Source organism: Bison bison, unplaced genomic scaffold (genome assembly GCF_000754665.1).
Source record: "Bison bison bison isolate TAMUID 2011002044 unplaced genomic scaffold, Bison_UMD1.0 scf7180017864115, whole genome shotgun sequence".
NCBI lineage: Eukaryota > Metazoa > Chordata > Mammalia > Artiodactyla > Bovidae > Bison > Bison bison.
Window position 1 is genome coordinate 168,390 of NW_011494687.1, and position 9,076 is coordinate 177,465.

The following is a 9,076-nucleotide window of genomic DNA, read 5'->3' on the forward strand; positions in this document are numbered from 1 at the left end:
CCCTTCTCCTTCTGCCCTCAATCTTTCCCAGCATCAGGGTCTTTTCAGAATACATGAACATTTTTTCCTACTGATAGAGTGGAACCATAAAACTGAAATGTGTTTCTTTAAAATTTCCTAAAAGAAGAGGTGACTGGAAATTAATAGGCATTGGCTACTGAGGAGAACATTCTCATAGAATTTTTGTGAAATACTAATGTGAGGTGCACACAAATAATGTGGTGAAGTCTACACTTTCTTGCCTTCAGTCATCCATTCTTGTCTAGCTTTGAGGCACACCAAGGACTTTTGTGATTAAAGTGCACTCAGAAGCCATGAAGGACCATCAAAGAGGTGAGTATAATCAAGCTGATATTTTTATCAGCGTAATGAGTTTAGCAGAAGACTATAATTTGGGACAAGCTGCTATAGCAAAAATTATAGGCAAGTCTAACAAGCAAATAAGAGAAACATTACTTTGTAGAGAAAAAAGTGGAAGTTGGAAGGGGTTGTTTCATATGAAAGTCCTTGTAAGGAAAGTGAGTTTATTTTTTTAATTTTATTGAAGTATAGTTGATTTACAATGTTGTGTAGTTTCTTCTGTACAGCAAAGTGACTCTATTATACACGTGTATATTCTTTTACATATTCTTTTCCATTATGATTTGTCAAATGATATTTAGTATAGTTCTGTGTGCTGTAGAGTTGGTCCATTTTTTATCCATTTATCCATAAGTCCATTGTTTATCTACCCTATATATAATAGTTTGCCTCTGCTAACCCCAAATTCCCATTCCTTCCCTCCCTTACCCACTGCCCTTCAGCAACCACAAGTCTGTTCTTGGTAAGGAAAGGAGTTCAATAAATAAATAAGTAATAAGTAAATAAGTATAGTGCAGTAGTTTCCATTGGCTGGGCTTGTTGCTGGGCAAGGAAAATCCTTCCTGTCAGGGTCTGTGATTGATGTCAAGTTGTAGTATGTGAAGGTTCTTCCTTCTGGCCTTCTGCCTCAATTTTAAATGAAGTTTCCTTCAACTTATTTCACAACATCCTGTTTCCTTCATCCTGTATCATTGCTCTCCTCTGTTGACATATTTGTTTTTGAATAATTAAACTTTACAACTGTGAAGTATAATAAAATTTGTTCTGTAAGTTTGTTGATTTTGACAGATATTCACCACTCGAAACTACTGGGCTCAAATTTAGGTACTAAATAACATTGACAATATTTCAGAAAAAGAATCAACAGATAGTTCTGAGATATTGCCTTGTCCTATGACATGTGACATGATTTTGCACAAGATCTTTGAATAATGTTCATGAGAGGGAGAAGGGTTAAGAACAGAGACTGATGATTTATAGAGGATACAGTCAATAGGAAAAGTTCCAAGAAAGCCCTTTCCTCTCAATCTGATGCACTATCTAAATCTCCAAGCTGAGAATATAATCTTCTTTAATGAGCTTTATATTTTATAACACATTTGTCCCCATGTATGTAAACACATTAGGCTATTGGTCAATGAATATATTAAGTTAGGACATTTCTATGCTACTGCACAGGAGTTTATTAATTTATTTCCCAGATGAAATTGAGATATCAGAAAAGTAGCTACTGACAGGGAAAAAATAAGGAAGTTTTCAGGGACCAAAGAATAGTCCAGGGCAAGGTATCATATGAGGCTACCTGAAGCCAGAATCAAAAATAAGAGATAGAACCAGGTAGATAAGATGGAAAGACAGTTGGGGGTCAGAGATTTGACCTTGCATATGATCAGTCCCTGAGTGACTGTATTACCTAGAATGGCAGCGGCTAGCAGCTAACAAAAGCCATTTCATGTCCCCATAATGCCATCTGAAAATCAGGTGCATCTGAAAACTCTGCAATTGGACACAGTCCATTCCCTCACTGTGGAGGGCAAAGCTATGTTTCCTTAGACTCAGGGGAAACCCACCTCAAGGCTCTTTGTGGGAAATATTTTACAACAACCAAGTGAACACCATTCTTGCAAAAAAACTAGTTGGTGTTTACTGGGAGGATCCTGTTCTAAAAGGGAAAAATCAGGAGCTCTGGAGACAGAATACAGATGGGAAACATTTGAATAGCTAGAGTGTGATTAATCATAGGTTTTAAAGAGCAGTTGTCTGCCTACTACTGGTCCCAATTCAGATTCAATTAGTTAACTGACATTTACTTTGGTCAAATAGGCAGAAGTGGCATCATATAAAAGATTGATTCTCGACTTAAAAAAACAGGGGAAATGAGAACATGGAGAAGTCAGTTATCCATGTCCTCCCATCTGCCCAATAATGAAAAGCTATACACAGGTAAAGTGGCAGGAAGTTTCAATGGCAGTATTCTTAAATGTTTAAGAACTGAATCTCTGGAATCAAATTATTTGTCTTCATATCCCCACTTTACCATACCTTTGATGGATGGTAATCTAGATGGATAATTTAGGTTCCCTAATACTTATGAGGAGCTTCATTCAAGGCTCACCAGTAAAGAATCCACCTGCCAACGCAAGAGACACAGGTCAATCCCTGGGATGGGAAGATCCCTTGGAGAAAGAAATGGTAACCCACTCCAATATTGTTGCCTGGTAAATTCCATGGACAGAGGAGCCTGGCAGACTACAGTTCATGGGGTCACAAAGAGTCGGATACAACTTAGCAACTAAACAACAATACTTACTCCTCATCTTCAAAGTGTGAATTACAATACTACAGCCCGCAGAGAGTTGCTACATTCAGTTCAGTTCAGTCACTCAGTCATGTCCGATTCTTTGTGACCCCATGAACCACAGCACGCCAGGCCTCCCTGTCCATCACCAACTCCCGGAGTCCACCCAAACCCATGTCCATTGAGTTGGTGATGTCATACAACCATCTTATCCTCTGTCGTCCCCTTCTCCTCCTGCCCTCAATCTTTCCCAGCATCAGGGTCTTTTCCAATGAGTCAGCTCTCCACATCAGGTGGCCAAAGTATTGGAGTTTCAGCTTCAATATCAGTCTTACCAATGAACACCCAGGACTAATCTCCTTTAGGATGGGCTGGTTGGATATCCTTGCAGTCCAAGGGACTCTGAAGAGTCTTCCCCAACACCACAGTTCAAAAGCATCAATTTTTCAGCGCTCAGCTTTCTTTGTAGTCCAATTTTCACATCCATACATAACCACTGGAAAAACCATAGCCTTGACTAGACAGACCTTTGTTGGCAAAGTAATGTCTCTGCTTTTTAATATGCTGTCTAGGTTGGTCATAACTTTTCTTCCAAGGAGTAAGTGTCTTTTAATTTATGGCTGCAGTCAGCATCTGCAGTGATTTTGGAGCCCAAAAAAATAACGTCTGACACTGTTTTTACTGTTTCCCCATCTATTTGCCATGAAGTGATGGGACCGGATGCCATGGTCTTAGTTTTTTGAATGTTGAGCTTTAAACCAACTTTTTCACTCTCCTCTTTCACTTTCATCAAGAGACTCTTCTTCACTTTCTGCCATAAGGGTGGTGTCATCTGCATATCTGAGGTTTTTTATATTTCTCTCAGCAACCTTGATTCCAGCTTGTGCTTCCTCCAGCCCAGCATTTCTCATGACATACTCTGCATAAAAGTTAAATAAGCAGGGTGACAATATACAGCCTTAACATACTCCTTTTCCTATTTGGAACCATTCTGTTGTTCCATGTCCAGTTCTAACTGTTGCTCCCTGACCTGCATACAGGTTTCTCAAGAGGCAGGTCAGGTGGTCTGATATGTTGAGATAAACTATGTAATGTGTTTAACACTGCATCTGGCACCTAGTTTACGAAATGTTAGCTGTTAGCCTAATAAAATTTGGAAGTTAATTTGAAGGAAGAAAAATGGACTTCCTTATCCAGAAGCATCTTTTCTATGTTTGAAATTAATTATCAGAAATATACTTTCCAATTAAAACAAAATATCTCTAGAATCAATAGTTCAAAATATTTTGAGTTTTTTAAAAACTTAATGTAGCTTTTGAAAATTTAATATTGAACCATGTTCTGACTTTACAACAAGAAAGCTATTAGAAAGAAGCTTTCTGAAAGAGAAGACACCCTCACTAAGTGGTTAACCTTTCACATAATAAGTAATTCACTTCTTAAGTTTTCCAGAGAATTTTAGAGACCAAGAAACCGAAATAGGTGAACTAGTAATTGTTGGAAGCTAGAGAACACTTTAGAGTTAGAAAATCTGAATATCACAAAACAGATTCCTAAAATTTTTTTCCTCACACTTTTATAGAAAATAAAATATATAATTAAAATTCAGGAGACAAATTTATTTTCTTTACAATTATGAGACAGTCATACATATACTTCCAACAATTTGTTCTCAACATCAAAATTACAGGACTGAACAAAATGGTTGACAATATCAGCCTTTATTTAGTATTAATAATGTCCCTAAAACTATGCTAAGAACCTTGGGTTTAATCTTACTTAATTCTCACCATAATTCAATGAGGCACATGATATTAATATTTGCACTTTTTGGGTGATGAAATAAAGAAAGCAGAGGGCGGCAGATCCATTATTTGGTTCATTACCCAGACCATTACCATAATCTGACTGATTCCAATACCCCAGTCCTTCACCATCACCATTTACAAAATGACCCAGGTAACTGAACTCTGCCGATTCAGGAATTACCTTTCCTGAAGTCTCAACCAACCACCTAGAGAAGAACTGGGAATGGGGGTAGACTCAAGGGCTTGAACAGAATTCAGTCCTATAGCAGCTCATTTCCACAAAACATTTCTGCACATTGATCTTAATAATATAAAAATTTTTGTCTGATTTACTCTTGGGCCAAGGCAAAGACACCTGGCGTCAGTTGAGAAGAGGGGCTTCCCAGGTGGCTCAATGGTAAAGAATCTGCCTGCCAATGCAGGAGCCATGGGAGAGGTTCAATCCCTGGGTTGAGGAGATCCCTTGGGGGAGGAAATGGCAACCCACTCCAGTATTCTTGCCTGACAAATCCCATGGACAGAGGAACCTGGCGGGCTACAATCCATGGGGTCACAAAGAGTCAGACAAGACTTAGCGACTGAGCAAGCATGCACCCACATCAGTTGAAGGGACTCAGGTAAAAGTAATCTCTTTACCCTTGATGCCAAAAATAGCTTCAATAAGTTTCAAGACATTGTGGGAGGTAAGTAAGACTATATGGAAATAGATGAATGATGTTTCAGTTAAAAGGAAATCAGGTTCGATGCACAATACTGGATGCTTGGGGCTGGTGCACTGGGATGACCCAGAGCGATGGTATGGGGAGGGAGGAGGGAGGAGGGTTCAGGATGGGGAACACATGTATACCTGTGGCAGATTCATTTTTATACATGGCAAAACCAATACAATATTGTAAAGTTAAATAAAATAAAATTTTTTAAAAAATTTTAAAAAAAGGGAAATCAGCCAACTTATTTCCATATATAAAATGCTTGGTCCTTCTTATTGACTTGAAAAATATTTATTTAACTCTTCCTGAGTGCCAGACGTGTTGCAAGGCAATCCACTGGAATAGTGAGCAAAACAAACATCATCTGTGTTCTTGTGTGTCTTGCAGTGGGGTAAGAAAATAAAGAGAAGTTTAAAAGAAAAATACATAATTGCAAATAGCAAAGGTGTGCCATAAGGTAAACAGTGATGTTCTGAAAACCCCAAGTTCACAGGTTTGTTTAGGAGAGCATAGGACCTCCTCTCTGAAGCTGGACGAACTAAAAAAGGGCACGCTAAATGAGACCTGCCGAGTGAGAGAAAGAGTAGAAAAACTGAGGTTGGAGAGAGATAAGGGAGCCAGGTCACATGGGAATTTTCAGGCGAAAGTGAGAATTTCGCTTTAGTTTCAAGTTCAGAAGGAAACCACTGAAGGAACTGAAACCAGGAAATGACATAGTTCAATGTATCAGCTTAAAAGAGCATTCTGGTTAATATGTAGAAGACGCCTCATTTTATTTTTTCTAGTTTTGAAAGTAAAGAGAGTAGAAAAGCAATCTTTTTTTCTTTGCAATTGTTAAATGAGCATGTTTGGCTATGGAATTCAGAAAAGACAGAGAGTGATAGAAAAAGCTTTAGGAACATCCCACCTTTCATTATAGTCAACTCTGTTTACATTCCACTGAAAGAAGATACACAGTATTTATGACCAGAAGGATTATTGGCATTCATTCTGAAGTCTTGTATAGAATAATAATAACATAATCATATATGGTATTCATTATATTTCAGATAATTTTCTAAGTGGTTTAAATATATTGACTCATTTATTCATTTAACAACACTATGCAATAAATTCAGTTATTCTCCATGGAATAATTCTTCCATATAAAGAAAATGATACACAGAGATTAATAGTTTGCCTAAAGTCTTGTGCTAAATAATGATAATTTGAGCCCAGAAAATCAGGCTCCAGAGTCCATGTCCCAAGCCAATGTGTTGTGCTGCCTCTCTGGTGTCTTTATATGATTCATGATAAATAATGCTTTTGCCTTTATTTTTTCCTTTTCTACATGAGATGCTAAAGCTGAAACTCCACTACTTTGGCCACCTCATGCGAAGAGTTGACTCATTGGAAAAGACTCTGATGCTGGGAGGGATTGGGGGCAGGAGGAGAAGGGGACGACAGAGGATGAGATGGCTGGATGGCATCACCAACTCAGTGGACATGAGTTTGGGTGAACTCCGGGAGTTGGTGATGGACAGGGAGGCCTGGCGTGCTGCAATTCATGGGGTCACAAAGAGTCGGAAACAACTGAGCGACTGATCTGATCTGATCTGATCTGATGCCATCTGAAAGAGGTTCATTCTCTAGATGGCTGTAATCTGGGAGTCCTTGTATCACAGACTTATAAGTATAATGATAAGAATGTTTAATACCAGCTTTTGGCCACACTATTGTATGAATCTTGGACGAGCATGAGTCACCAATGCAATCACATTATCAAATAAAATTATATTGTCTTGCCTAGCATTCTTACTGTACACACATTTCTAAGCCATTTGAACCCTACTCATATCCAATATCTACCTTATTTTAACCAACAGAAGGTGCAGAAGTCAGAGGTCAGTGATGAAAAATTACAGTGTTAACAACATTCATCCTGGTGCAACTGACAGATGACCCAGATTTACAGATTTTGCTTTTTATCTTTTTGTTCATCATCTATCTGCTGAGTGTGATTGGGATCCTGACAATCATCACCCTCACCTTTACAGATTCTTGCCTTAAAATACCTATGTATTTCTTTCTTCAGAATTTCTTCATTCTAGAAGTCTCTTTTACCACTGTCTGTATTCCCAGATACCTGTATACACTTGCCTCTGGGGACAATACAGTTACCTATAATCTTTGTGCCACTCAATTATTTTTTCTTATTGTCCTGGGTTTTTCCTCCTGACAGCCATGTCCTATGACCGCTATGTGGCTATCTGCAAACCCCTGCATTACACGACCATCATGAACAATATGGTCTGCATCAAGTTCCTCATTGGCTGTTACATGATTGCTCTAATCATCATCATCCCACCATTTGGCATGGGCTTCGAGCTTGAGTTTTGTAACTCTAATATCACTTTGGCTGTGATGCTGCTCACATCCTGAGGATTACTTGCTCAGACACAGAGTTCCTAGAGTGATTCTTCTTGGTCCTGACTGTGTTGAGACTCATTTTCACCTTCGTGCGTGTAATCATGTCCTATACATACATCATCAGGACCATTGTCAGATTCCCTTCTGCCCAGCAAAGGTAAAAGGCTTTTTCTACATGTTCTTCCCATATAATTGTGGTTTCTATCACTTATGGAAGCTGCATTTTCATCTACATCAAACCACATGCAAAAGAAGCGGTTGCTATGAATAAGGTGGTGTCAGTGCTAACAACTTCAATTGCCCCTGTAATGAATCCTTTCATTTATACTCTGAGGAACAAGCAAGTGGTACAAGCTCTCAAAGATATGATCAAAAGGGTTGCATCTATTTCAAAGAACTAAGATTAGTGAACTTAAAAGATCAAAGTGTAAAACAACTTCCTATAATTTTAACAGTTTTATTGAGATGTAATTTAACTATTATAAAATTCACAAGTTTTCATTGTACCATTGAATACACTCAAGTAAGTTAATAGAGCTGTCCAATCACCACTATAATCCATTTTAGAACATTTCCATCACCCCAAATATTTTTCTGATGACCATCGGCAGTCAGTCACCACTTTCATCCCCTCACCTCCAGTATGAACACTGATCTCTTTTCCTTCTCTATAAATTTGCTTTTTCTGGACATTTCATACAAATGGAAACATATATGTATTTGTGTTTAACTTCTTTTATTTGGCATAATGTTTTTGAGGCTCATTCATGTTGTAGCAGTTATTAGAAGCTTACTCCATTTTATAGCAAATAGTATTCCATCACATGGATATATTACATTCATTTTTTCCTTCACCAGTTGAACATTTGGGTCGTTCCATGTCATTGTGAGACATATGTTTTCATTCTCTCTACCTACAATGGAGTTGTTGAGTTGTATGGTACCTATAGAGCTGTTTTCTAAATCTGTACCATGTTAGTCCCACCAGCAATGTGTAAAGGGTCCAGTTTCATGACATATTCACCAACACTTGAATTGTGACTCTTTTTTTATTATGGCCATTCTCATGAGTGTGTGATGGCACCTGATTATGGGTTTAATTGGTATTTCCCTAATGATGAATGATATTGAGCATCTTTTCCTGTGTTTATCATCTGTTTGTATATCTTCTTTGGTGAAATTTCTATTCAAATAATTCGCCCATTTTTAATTGGGTTGCTTGTCTTTTATTTTTTTAATTTTTGATTGCACCACATGGCATGCATGGTTCTTAGTTCCCCCACCAGATATTGAACCCATACCCCCTGCATGAGAAACCTGAAGTTTTAACCACTGGAGTGATAAGGAAGCTCCAGGTTGTTTGTCTTCTTACTGAGTTGTAAGAACTCTTTGTATGTTTTGATCCAAGTCCTTTATCAAATATTTGATATCTGAAAATCAAATATTTTCTCCCAATTTGTGGTATGTGAATAAATCTGTGAAGTAATATT

At 38.0% G+C, this 9,076-nt stretch overlaps 1 pseudogene; it reads left to right on the plus strand.

Moving 5' to 3' along the window:
* Positions 1-314: 314 nt before the first annotated feature.
* On the plus strand, positions 315-7,987 carry LOC104988141 (annotated as a pseudogene).
* The last annotated feature ends 1,089 nt before the right edge of the window (positions 7,988-9,076 follow it).